Genomic DNA, 14,649 nt, shown 5'->3' with positions numbered 1-14,649 from the left:
GGCTACGTACACACGTGCAATAATTATTGTTTGAAGCAAAGGACTAACGACCGTTTGTCTTGTAATCATAAACAAAAAAGTGCACAACGACTGGCCAACAACGCCGATGAAAGAGCAATGTCACTGAAAACAAACGACCGTCCCAGTGGATCTGGTTGGGTGACGATCGTTCGATATCTATTGTGTGTACAGTTGTTCAGTGATCGTGAATTGTTCTGCAGTACAGTTTCTCCTGTACTTGTCACTTCCTACATCGTTCAAACGATCGTATCTAGTGTGTGTACATTATTGGTGGATTATATTTGAACGATCAGATCGTTACAGCATGTACAGAATTCTGCACAATAGGATCTTTCAAAATAATCGTGCATAATCGTCGATTGGTCATTTGTTTTCTAACGATAATTATTGCACTAAGAAGGCTAAACCTCTAGATACACGTATCTGTACAGAATGTACCCCAATTGCCTGAGCACCCAGTCTTTATTAAAAAAAGGGAAAAGGTAAGAGGTAAAAGGAAAAAAGTGTAGGGAGATGAAGAGTAAGCAAAAATAAAAGAGAGGTATCCAAAGAAGGGTATAAGGGCCACACTGGAGAAACAGGAGAAAAAAAATCCTTTGTCTGCACAGATCATAGTCTACATGGGGTAAGTGACTGTGCTTTGTGTGAGCTAAGGAGATCCCTCCCCATCAAACCACCATACAATATTCATGGCAAGTCATGTAGGAAAATAGTATATAATCTAAATGTATCAGAGAAAACAGTCATTGAAAATAGGGAACAGGAAATGTCTTTATTTATATACAAGGACAAAGTTCTTTCAATATCTCTATGACAAGAAATTTGGTCTTTTGGTCCATCCCTATTGTAGGTAGCTGCACTACGCTCACTGGGACCAAGGTCAATAGGAAAGTAGAATAAGGATCCAAATGGCAAAGGCTTGGAGTTGTATTCTGCAAAGCAAAAGTCCTGTATAAATCCAGCGGTAATACTGAGGTACACAGCCCCAGGATGTCTGATATTAAAACTGAGCCTGCCTACCGAAATGTCCCGAAACTGATGAAAAAAACCTGTTCGGCTCAATACAGCAGATCAAGAAACTTATTAATAATTGGATAGGAGAGTTTAATGCACCATCAGACAATATTGTTATCCAGGAACTCTAAGGGTCCCACTGAAGCAATAAAAGTATAGGGTGGCCCACTAGCTGGTTTCCCTGCAATTTTATATGGGAGACCATAAGCACAGATCCACAATACACCTTTGATGATTCAGTGGGACCCTTGAAGATTCTGGTATGACCATTTTGTCTCCTGGTACAATGAACTCCCCTACCCAATTATTTGGCATCTTGGTCTGCTGTACTGACCTGAATAGTTTTTTCATCAGTAAACAATGGAGCTGCAAGGCTCCTGATCATGGAATCAACTGATATATGAAGAAAATCTTCAACCTAAATAAACTATTGATAGATAAAATAATGAAACTAGCTTATTTAGGGAATGTTCAGATTCAATCCAATGATTTCTTTCCCAGTACTTTGCAACTACATCTTCTCAGTTTAAAGGCTCCCTTCATTTAACCAGGGCTGTGGAGTCAGTAGGTAAATCCTTGGACTCCGACTCTCCTACTCCTCAGTTTTTGGTACCCCCGACTCCGACTCCCACTCCTCAGTATTTACAGGGTTTCTCATTTTATCTTCACACTTTTGCATTCAAACTTCACTCTTTTGCAAACCAAACGTCAAAAAAATGTAGACCTCCTAATTATTCATAAATCAATAAATTTATTATAAATTTAAATATAACACAATGCCCCTGATTCATCAATGAAATCCGCGCTCGCTGGAAGCGCGAACGTACGCGCGGCCATCGATCGTGGATTACCGCGGTCCGGACTCGAGACGATTCCGGATCGCTAATACGAATGCGCGAGCGATAATCCGATTCTGCTTGATGAATCAGGGGCAATATCTTTATTTCAGGGATTTTTACCAAGTTTTAAGATAACAACATTATTCATCTTTTTATCTTCAAAGTTATTATTTAGTATTGTACTTACCCTTATGGCCAGAGAATTAGGTAATGCAGAACATCAAAGAGTGGCAGAGAGTTATCTGAATGGAAGTGATGCCTCCCGGATAGCAATGGTTTTGGGTTGTAATCGTACAACCAAAATTATACGGATGAGTGGAAAGTTTGGAAATTTTTAAAGTGGAAAAATTACCAAGAGGAAGTCTGAGAAATTCAAAGTTCGATGAAGCCCATAAAGAGGAGTTACGCAAGTTAATGTCTGAAGATTGCAGAATAATCCTCAGGGACATGAAGGATCAATTATTTGCCAAATTTGGAATAATTGTATCTATTTCAACAATAGATAGATGCATTGATAAATTCCAATTGTCATTAAAAAGAACTTTTTTCATTCCTGCAAGGCACAATGATTCCCACTCTCTTCAAGAAAGGCTTAGCTATGCTAACAAAAACCTTGATCTCATTGCTAAGGAAGATGGAAAAAACATATACTTTCTTGATGAAGTAGGTTTTAACATCTCAATGAGAACCAGAAGGGGAAGATCTCCTATTGGGCAAAGGGGGGTGCATGTTGTGGCTGGAGTGTGTTCGAGAAATTATTCAATTTGTTGTGTGAGGAATAAAAATGGGACCCTCCACTTTAAGTCACAAGCTCGAGCATTTATTCAAGAAGCATTCCTGTGTTTTATTGATGAGGTTTTGAATTTTTTTAGTGAAAAGAGTGTTTAGCATGTCATCCTAATTATGGATAATGTCCCCTTTCATAAAACTAGCCAGGCAAAGAGCTTGGTTGACAGTAAGGGACACAAACTCTTATTTTTACCGCCATACTCTCCATTTCTTAATCCTGTTGTGAACATGTTTTCTAAATGGAAAGAAGTAGTAAGAAGATATAGGCTAATAATTTGGGTGCTTTATTAGAAAGCACCAATAGTGTACTTTTAACTGTTTCTTGAGAAAAACTTTTATGGTAAAAATATTGTGTTATATTTATTTTAATAATACATGTATTGATTTATAAATAATTAGGGGGTTTAATTTTTTTTTGAAGTTTGGTTGCAAAAGTGTAAAGTTTGAATGCAAAAGTGTGAAGATAAAATGAGAATTACTGTAATATGCTCATGCATTTTCCACATTGATTAAAGGAAGGCAACATACACGCCATTTAACCACAGAACTACTGGCTAGGAAGCTGACACTCTACTGTATGGGCCAGTTTAACCCCCCTAGTGTTAATCCAGTGGTAGCTACTGGGGGTAGCATTAACCTAAATAAAACCCACTTACCTTGCTCCGTTGTTGTCCCCCATAGTTCTGTTGGTCCCCACAGCTCCTGGGGGCACGTCTGTTCGGGGTTTCTCGGTGACGTCAGTGCATGCAATGGTGTGGTTATGGGGATCGGTAGGAAATTCAAATAGTTTTGTACTGGATTCAATACAAAATAGCTGTATTGAGTCCAATACAAATAAATTTTCATATAATATATATATAATTATATTATATATGCTACTGTACACTTAAATTACACATTTTTTAACAGATTTTTGTGTTTTTTTATTTAAAGGGTATGATTACATTTTTTAAATATTGGACATATTTTGGTGAGTTATGTCTATGAATTGTAGCCTACAATGTAAAATAAATTTCCATGCAAAAAAAATGTAACGCTTTTTGCATGGAAATTTGAACGGAATTAAAACACTAGGGAGGTTACACAAAAGACAAAAAAAATTAAAACAATAAGGTTTTATTTATTGTTTTTATTAAGTGGCTATAAAGTAGTAGCATAGAATGCATAAAAATCAGGAACTTTACCAGTTTAAAAATATGAACCACATTCTTTGGTAGTTTTAAAACAAAAACAAAGCTTGACTACATGAACAAAAACAAAAACTGGAAAACCTAAAACAGTTTATATATTAAACTTGGAATATATTTGTAGAGTAGAATAGCTGTTAAATACAATCCAAAACTAACTCAATGTAGTGTTGTTCTAGGAAACAGAATTGCTTCTGCCAGATCCTCTTTCATAGAAGCTCTTAAATCTGACTATTTTTAGAGCTGAAATAAGTTTTTCAAAACTGACTTGGGTGGGTGGCATTGCTGTTACAGTGCTAGCCACATCACTAATAATCTCACGATAAACAAGGATGGATTCTTCTACAGTCAGTTTTGATGAGCGATCATACATTTCTACTTCTTTTAATTCTTTAAAACACTCCTGCTGGAATCATTTTATTTGGACATTTTCTGGTCGTTTATCTTTCACACATATGCGACGTTGCTTTACTGTTGAAAGTTCCATTTTGTCCAAGTAGGAATCAAAGTCTAATTCTTCATTTGAAGATAAGGATCCTGAGTTACCAATTCTTATAGATTCATCCAGTGGTGTTGTTTCAGGTAGTAATCCCTTCATGCGAACTGCTACATCATTAAGGGCCTTTTTTGCTGTATCAGTCTGGTCATCGCTCAACAAAATTCGGCTTATTGGATCAACATAAATAGCAGCTAGCAAGATTTGATTATCCAGTAAGAGATTCACTCAGTTATTCATTGAAAAAACAATGCCATCAGCTATTAACCAAAACAATGTTATCTAAAATGTCACTATTCTCTTCGCTTTCACTTTCTCCAATTCCTACAGAACTGTCTTCCCCTAACCACCTGGGCGGTTAGCCCGCACCTGGTTCGGGGTAAGAAAACTTGCTACTATCTGTTACCCCGAACCAGGCGCAGGGTAGCTAAAATTATAAACAAGCGTTACAATGCAATCCGATACAACATTGTATGACAATCGGATTACAACTGAAAAAAAATACTTACCTTGTCCCCGCAGCTCCTCCGGAGATGTCTGTCCTCTTCTGTCTTCATCCGGTGTGTGCAGTGACGATCTCTGGGGTTTCCCGGTGACGTCGCTGCGCGCTTCGGTGCGGGCGGGAGGCGGGGTGGGAAATTCAAATAACTTTGTATTGAATTCAATACAAAAAAGCTGTATTGAGTCCAATACAAAGAAATCTTTATAATATACATATAATTGTGTTATATATATATTATATAAGCTACTGTACAGTTACATTGCATTATACACTATTTTTTTTGAAGATTTTTTTTTTTATACTGTTTATTATTTATTTATTAATAAATTTAATAAATTTTGGACAAATTTCGGTGAGTTATGCCTAAGAATTATAGCCTACAATCTAAAATAAATTTCCATGCAAAAAATGTTTTGTTTTTTTTTTTTGCATGGAAGTATGGAAAGAATTAGAACACCCGGCATTCGTGTACGCGTCCCTCTGCAATTGCTGTTGATGTCAGTGCATACGTCCATCGACGGGGGTCGTAGCTGGAAATTCAAATATTTTGTATTGGATTCAATACAAAATCCTGTATCCAATCCAATACAAAATAATACAAACTTTATTTATGTGGTTTTTTCTATAGGTATGTGACGTTGGACTCTGTTTTAAAATTTACCACACTAGGGAGGTGTTTTAGGAAAATATGGTACTATACAGTATACTGAATAATTGCATTTTCAGTATTTTTTAATTATTTATGCATTATTGTTTAAGCTGATATTTGTGTTTTTTAGTTTATTAGGTAATTTTATTTGTGTTTTTTAGTTTTAAAGTTAATTTGTTTTTTACATGATTGTGTGTTTCAAACTTTATTATATTCAGGATATCTACTAGACCCTTGTTCGGACATATTTCTGTAAGTTACAGGTCTACAATTTAAAAAAAAAAATTTTCATGAAAAACAGTGTACCGCTTTTGGTACAGAAATCCAGACATCAGTGAAACGCCCAGGTGGTTAATATCTGTCTGTCACTTTTTTCATCTACTTTCTTCATTTTCTCAATTGTGCTCAACATATTAGAAGCATTATCTGTCACAATACATAGAATCTGTTCCTTTTTAATTTCAAAATCTTCTAGAACATCCTCCACTCACTTCTGAAGATAGTCACAGGTGTGACGTGCCTGGGTGTCCTTTACTCCCAAGGTTCGCGTTATTGTTTTATTATTTTCATCAACAAATCTAACATTTTTAGCAAAATAATTGACTCTGTGACATGTGCATGCATCCATTTTTATGAAGACAAAATGTCCCTTCAGACTTTTTCGTAGTTCTTCCTTTTTACATTTGGCCTCTTCAATTATAAGTTTCCTTATACTTTCTCTTTCCAGAGAAACACATTGTTTTTTAGCCATTTCTCCATTTGGGCCCAAACATGCTTGCTGTGAAAAGAAGGGTATTGGTACACTATATTTTACTACCAGTTTAATAATGTGGTTTTTGAATTTTTCTGGTGTCATTGTTATGGTAACTTTGTCAGATATAAAGAATCTTCTTAGTTATGTTTGGTTCCCAGTAGATTTCTGAACATTTTTTATCCCAGAAATAAATGGAATATTTTCAATGATATCTTTCCTATTCACAACTTCTAACACCGCTGCTAGTGTCTTTTTAAATTTGATGCTTTTGTAAGTGCATTTTTGTTAGACCCACTGAAACTGCTAATTTTTGCATCACATTGTTTTTCACCATCATCTTCAAAAATATATTGGCACACGTAATGTTTCCCATCACTTGATAATGTAAAGTGTTCATACACAGAAGACTTTATCGTGTTTGTTGACAGACTTTTTGCCATTGTGAATGGGGTGCCGCTTTCACTAAAATATAAATATAAAATATGGTTTACTAACAAGCATATTCTTTGATATAAATACAAACATACACATAGTCCTGCACTATTGCAAACATACATACAATACGGCACTATACACACAAATAAGCTATAACCCTGCACTAATCATGGACATAATTTGTCCTATACAGAAAAACATGCACACCCATATATACTATACACACAACACAGAGCCCTACATTTTACTCAGAAATATTCACATAACATGCACTATACACAAACATTCATACATTCCTGCACCATACACAAAAACATACACATAGCCCTGCAGTTTTATCCAGAAACATGCACACAGCGTTCCATCATAGTACACACAAGCAGCCATAGAGTTTTAAAATAAACATGAACACCTATAGTTGAATCCAAAAAGCTGTCCAAGTTCTTCTAAGCTGTTTTAGTAGACAGAGGAAGTTGAGTAGACGCTGCTGGCTTTATCTTTGTTTCCCCAGGGCAGTGGGAGGCTCCAGGACCAGGGGGGGGCACTTAACTAACTTCCTAGTATTAGGTGGTATGCAAAATGATGTTAAAGTTCAGCCCTGGATGGGAGCATATATGGAGAGTGCAGACAGGACACCTGAACACACATTAGGCCATAGCACTCACCTACATCTATATCATTACACTTGTTTACACTCAAATGAACTTGTTAAACACGTTACATCTAAAATAAAATTAAAACACTTTTTGTAATGTACATAATCCAGATTACAATAATGTGAATGTCAGGTTGAATAATAGCTCAGATGAGCTTCACACAAGTAGAATTACAACTATGTACTGGGCTTTGGTATTACATCAGAGGAGTACCTAATTATGACTATTGTTTGTGAAATAGGACATTTGAGCTTGCTGTATTTTTTTATTATAATTTAAATTTATCAGTAGTCTGAGTTGGCACATTTTTATTGACTTCGACTCCAGGTACTCAAAATTGTCTCCGACTCCTCGACTCCAACTCCGACTCCACAGCCCTGCATTTAACCCCCTTCCTTTGAGTCCTTGATCACATTTTATATATTAAATAATAGGACAATACATTAAATCTACTTATACAAAAGCTTTTTTTATTCACTGTCGCTGCATTAGTTTGATATTGGAGAAAAAATCAATGTTTAGGGTAAATATTTCTGTTTTCTCCATTCATATACAAAATTGTTTTCTTTACTACTTACAACTCAATGAATGTTTTTTTTATAATATGAATGAAATTAGAATTTGTACAGGACAAGCTGTAGTACTTTGGAGAAACTATTGTTAAAGAAAAAAGCTATCTGAGAAATCAACCTGCAATTTAAACAATGAACAGATAAGCTGTTATTGTACCTATTACTGTGTACAGTTTTCTACGCTTTACCTTTCCTAACTGTGATATGCTCTTTCAAAAAGCATAACATTTTAGTATGGCCCCCACTATAACAGGAATCCTATTGCGTCTCCTGGTAGCTATTATAACAGAAGCTGATATCAATAAAAGGCACTTTGCACACATAACTCCTCTCTTTTCCTTCTGTATCCTTATTTTCAAAGCACACAGCATAATGCAAAGCTCACATACAGCAGATATTTAATGGAATGCTGGAATATACAGACTTTTCATTTTTAGGTGTCAGTCAGGCTCTGGTATTAGACATTGTATTGGGTTAGTACTGTTTTATCTTGTGCCTTGCTATCCCAACTTGTATCAAGATAGGCAAGATGACTTCTATAAACCAGAGAGGATCAGAGAATAAATACCCTAGATGAAAACCGGCAAGGAGCACTTGAAGAGTGCACTGTATATAAAGCAATCAGCTAATACTTGGATAAAGAGGTTAAAAATCCATCCATGAAACCCCTGCAGATGGGCTCTTTGCAACTGAACTTGCTTGGACAGCTGTCTTCTAAATAGAGGCCTGATATTAAACAGTTTAATAAGAATAATATAAACATTTATATCATAAATGTGTTTAAAGAAACTTTCCAGCTATAAAACATTATTACAGACATTTATCACTGTAAAGGAATAAATGCTTTTGAACAGTATGGATACAAAAGGCTAATGGGTAACTCATGTCATTAATAAAACTGGCTTGATGTTCTGGCTTGTACTTAAACATCTGGTCACTGCGGCTAGGTCTTGTATTTCTTTATTTTTTAAATAACACACGCCTTTCCTGTGCAGCTGTGGTTGTGTCGCATCACTGAAAATATATGGAAGGGCTCACATCCGGCATCTATGGTACACATACTCAGTTTTTCAATACTTGGTATGAGTGCCAACAGTTTCTGTAGTCACCTGAACATAAAGTATATATGGCTTCTGGTGATTCCTAGATATCTCCCTAGAGGTCAAAAGGTAAATGGTTTACACTCTACCCGTATACTACCCGTACTGCACCTAGGGCAGGTAATGAGTATGTACTTATCTTTTTTTTATGTCTGATATATAGGTATCCTTTTTGTAATGTAATTTTGTAATGGGCAGCACGGTGGCTCAGGAGTTAGCACTCCGGCCTTTGCAGCGCTAGGTCCCAGGTTTGATCCCCAGCCAGGACATAATCTGCATGGAGTTTGCAGGTTCTCCCCGTGTCTGCGTGGGTTTCCTCCGGGTACTCTGGTTTCCTCCCACATCCCAAAAACATGCAGTTAGGTTCATTGGCTTCTCCCTAACAATTGACCTTAGACTACGTTAATCACATATGACTATGGTAGGGACATTAGATTGTGAGCTCCTTTGAGGTACAGTTAGTGACATGACTATGGACTTTGTACAGCGCTGTGTAATATGATGGTACTATATAAATACTGTGTAATAATAATGTGTTTCCTAAAATTAATAATAATAGAATTATCTGCTCTGGCTAGGTCCCTATATAGTAAAAACACTTGTCAATTATAACATATCTCCTAACCTTTCTGAGCATAATTAGAAGTCATCCTTGTATTAAGGAGAGTAGCTAAATTTCAAGCTCATCTGTACAAAATGTGCTATTACGGCTGTTGGAAATATTGTAGATGTACATTTCTAGGACACTAGGCCGCTGGGCTGCTTGAAAACAATATAGTCTGTCATGCTTGCTGATTACATTCTAATGATGCACAGCAAGGAGCTGGTAAGGTGCACAGATTACTGCACTTGTGCTTCTTATTGATAACCTAATGCACCTAATAAAACCCCCTGATAAAGTACAATAACACATTCTGCAGGGAATGTATATAAGAATTGCAGAATAACAAATGAATTGCAGCAATGTATTGTGAATTCAACCGGATAATCAAAGTCCTTTATACGTCAATTTGCCACATTTTACATGAATACTACAGCATTAGACATGTGTGTTTTTTACCCACTCATTATATTCTAATAATTTTACATGCAGCTATGAATGCTAAGAGTGCAGGGCTCTTACACTGCTATTGCTGTTCCATTATGGCGTGACTAAGGCAGTTATATAAGGTATAAATACCACAACAATCATGCTGAATCAATGTTACTTTAGGCTGGGAATGACTGGTACACAGAAAAATACAGTATGCAAAACAACTCTGTGTGAGACATTTTTATAATGTTCCAGTTGTGGCCTAACTTTGCATATTTATTTTGTAAATGGGTGTATCAGAAATAAAAACTGTGCAGTATATGGAAAGCTATAGACTTTAATAAGGCTTTAATAGAAAAAAAAGTGTTTACTGTATGGACATAGTGGTACTCCACTACCAATCGAATAGCCAGACTATGTGAGTAGCAGCTCAATAGAAAGCTGTCAAAAACTTTTCAGATATGGAAATATAGACCACTAATAGGAACTTAAATCACATTCACTGCTGAATTTACTAAAAGAAGCATCATAAGTGTCTAAAGTTTTAAAACTTCACACACAAAAACATAAATTAGTGCTACAAAGTAGATCTAAACTCAAAAAGTGATGCCTAAACAGTATCGTATTCAAAATTCCTTTTCTACTGAATTCCCAGTAATTTTATACTGTAAAAGAATGAAATTACTGGGCCTGTATCAATATATTTTAAAACATCTGGTGCCAGTAATGTACTGTTTTCTGTTCTTATGTAGAGGAAGCTGTGCCTGAAGAGTTGGAGTGGAAAGATATTCCTAGCCTTACTTTATTTATTCTGTGGAGCTTTATCAAGATGACCACCTTGATTCAGAGACATAGTGCAGAAAAATATATGATAATTCAGTAATGGTGAAAAAGATCAATTTGGAAAAACCTATAGGAAAAACTGATAACTAGTATAATTTATTGCATTGTTTCTGCAACTCTCTGACTTAAATCATGTCATTGCAGCTCTATGGTATCATCTGGCTACTGTTGCAGAGCTATGCTAAAGCTTTGTGAAGAACTACTGGGATGAATATTTTTTTTTACTAAGCATCCTTCTTTTCCAAGTATTTTTGTTGCTATTACTATTTATTGGCTGGCTTTTTCATCAAACCATGTGCAGTGTTGTTTATTTTGGATTTAATACTAGCATGTTATTCTATTTATTTCTTTACTTTATTTGGGAACATTTTTTGGCGCTGTCATTACTTCTGTGTCAGTCTCTCTATGAGCTATGTGCAGTGGTGCTGGTGCCCTAGACTATTTATTTATATTTTTAACTAATCCTCCTTGATTCTGTGATCCATTGACAAGTCTCCATAAATATGTCTGCACACTCTCCACACCGTTAAAATCTCTATTTGTAGTTTGGTCATTTTGGAATTGGACCTTTGGTTTAATTTAATAACAGTTATTTGTGGGTGATGTACAATGTCTTTTTATCTTTGACATAATCCACGCATCTTTTATTAATAATGGGATGACAGCAATATGGGATCACAGTATTGGGTATATTGATTTGCTCAGCGGTTTGGGTAAATACAAGAATTCTATTTTGGTTAATTTGCTCTATGTCAAATATGGTTTACTATATACTAAACTATATATTTTTATATTTTTGTATGATCTTGTCTAAAGAAGTGGACGTTGATCCACAAAACACATAACACAGTTGCTGCACATCTACTTACCCTTAGAAGACCATTTTCAGTAACAGGGCTGTATTTTAATTTCATAAAAATATTATTTTTTCTATTATTGGTTGATTGATTTCTGATTGACTAGCTTGAGTGTTTTTCCTATATATCGCATATCTATTTCTTTTATTGTACTTTAATAAATGACTTGGTTTAACCCCATAAGCGTTTTTTTGTTTTGGTAATAGCTAGTTGCCTTTCAGACCTTCTGAAAAAAAACAATAATAAATAATTGTTTTGTTACAGGTTTTGGTACAGTATATGCATTGCTATTTCAACCAACTATAGAAAGTGTGGAACTAGCATAGCCTTCCTGCCCAAAGGAGGAAAATACATATGCATCAAAAGCTTTAATTATTTGCCAGGAGTTTCTTATAAGGGCCTCATAAAGCTCCCCCACTTAGATGCGTAAACTGACCTTACATGACCACATTATAAAAGGTCTACTATTTAAGGGCCTAAAACGTGTGAAATAATGTAAGAATTTCGGTTATTTTAGTGTCTTTCTACAAATGTTATACTGGAAATAATTCCAATAAAGACCTTAACATGATGCTGTTAAATCTTTATGCCTTTTTGTTACATACCCTTTATTAGTCCTTCAGAAGCTATGATTTTAAGGATAATTTCTTCTTCCTCCTGAATTCAACTGCTATGTGCTTGTGCAGCTGAATTATTGATGAGCTGTTGAACAAAACAGTTGCAGTGTTCTCACCTCCCTTTGATATTACATAAAATATTGGATGGCATTTCACTGTTCCTTTGTTAAATGTAGTTCTATATTTTAGCATAATCAACATTTACTCTATGTATGCCAAGGAGAAAACTGCTCGAGGTTATGACTGTATACATTATAAACAAATGGGTTTCTATCCAAACTAAGCGAGATGTTAATATATCTTATACATAATTATCTGATATAATCAGATGCCAAATTACCTGGAAACAGCTCAGTAATGTTAAAAAACAATTTGATCAGTATCCGTTAACTAAAAGCAGCAAGAAAAAAACACATAAAGACATAGGGGACAGATACATTTTGAGGATTGTTTTGCATATTTTGCCTCACGTCAGGGTATACTAGAGAATAGTAGGCACCTGGAGCCATTGAAAGCCAGTCACTGAAATGGTTTCTTGGCATTTGTAGGACATAATTTAGTTACCAGCAGGTCATCTTGTATCCTCTTCACATATACATCTTATATTCAGTGTGTGATTCTTCTTTACACATGGCTACAACATTACACTGCATATTGCATACCATTACAATCATTGGGATTAGATTATATTGATGATGCCATGTAAATAAAAGAGAGCAGCTCATATGCTTAGGGAACCAGAGCCAGAAATGTTGCCTTTAGAGACAATAGGCCTTTGCATTTATTATTACAGTTGTGGCAAATGACAGGGCTTGTGAACTAATTGAGAGAAATAACAAGCAGAGAGATGGGGCGGCAAGATTGGAAGCTATTATAAATAAAACAGATGAGTAAAAAAGAAGGAAGCATAAAGGAGCCTGCTAAAGTCAACAGGAACTAAATAAGGCACAAACCAACCTTAGACCTAAAAACATTTTTGTTCTGGGTCAACATCCCTGTGACTGAAAATAATTTAAAAACCCCATTTATATGATTTAACAAACTGTTTGGATGAGAAATGATGTAGTATTGCCACCCAGTCAATGATAAAAAATGCCCACTGACTCTGATGATGCCATGCAGTACATAAGTCTATCAATAAAGTGTAAAAATGACAAATAATGAGCATAGGTAAGAAAATAGAAATATCAATTACATAAAAATGGGAATAAAATGACATTATAAATAACATAATAATAGATATATAAACAATATATATGGAACAAGAGAAGAGATAAGCAACACAATGGTGAAAGGTCTAAGACACATCAGAAGAGGCTTAAGGACTTGTCTTGGGAAAAGAAAAGAAAGGGGACTGTGATAGAAACCTTTTAAATTATAATGGAGTAAAAAGGTTTCAGGTAATTTTCTTCAATAATGAAGCTGAGATCAAGAACACAAGAACATGGCCTAAAACTAACAGGATTCAAGTTCAAAACCAGTATCAGAAAGTATTATTTAACTAGTAGTTGATGCTTGGAAGATACTTCCAGAAAAAGTAGTAAGTCAACAGAAAGGTAATTTAAACTAGTTTGGGACAAGGAAATAAAAAATGTATTATCTATAATAAAAGGAAAAATATTATACATAAAATGTATACATAAAATGGCAATTTAACACATTTATTACATTAAACCCCTTTTTTAAACCATTGCTCATCAAAACAAAAATGTTCAAAGTTTTAAAAAGCAGCAACAAACTGCAAATATTTGTAGAAAAAGATCTTTATTATTTGTTATTGAAGCCTGCATCTCTCTGCAAAGACTTGATATGTTCCCCTACTTATTTAAAGCTCATATGGAAAGTAAGTTATAATGCGTCCAGATCTGACCGACATAAAACATCAAGCATGTGGCTTGGTAACCCCATACCAAGGATGAAGTGAGTGTATAACCTTCCTGCTATGATGATAACACATTACATGTCACTGGGGAAAGCTTTTAGCTTAAAGCTTCCTACAAAAATTAAACATTAGTGATAGATTATTAAATGTAGGGGTGAAAAGTAAATCAAAACACTAACAATTTATAATAGTTTTCTGTTTATTAACTAATAACTAATAATAATTTTTAAGATTTAAAAATTATTTCGTGGTACTTCACATACACCCATTGGAGTACTAAGAAATTTCACCTGCTTGTGTGCTTATTGTTTTTCTCATACATTATTATTATTAAACAGGATTTATTTAGCCCCAACATAATGTGCAGCACTGATAGCCATGGTGACCTCTAAAACTGATCATC

Source organism: Pyxicephalus adspersus, chromosome 5 (assembly GCF_032062135.1).
Source record: "Pyxicephalus adspersus chromosome 5, UCB_Pads_2.0, whole genome shotgun sequence".
NCBI lineage: Eukaryota > Metazoa > Chordata > Amphibia > Anura > Pyxicephalidae > Pyxicephalus > Pyxicephalus adspersus.
Note: the sequence above shows the minus strand (reverse complement) of the source record.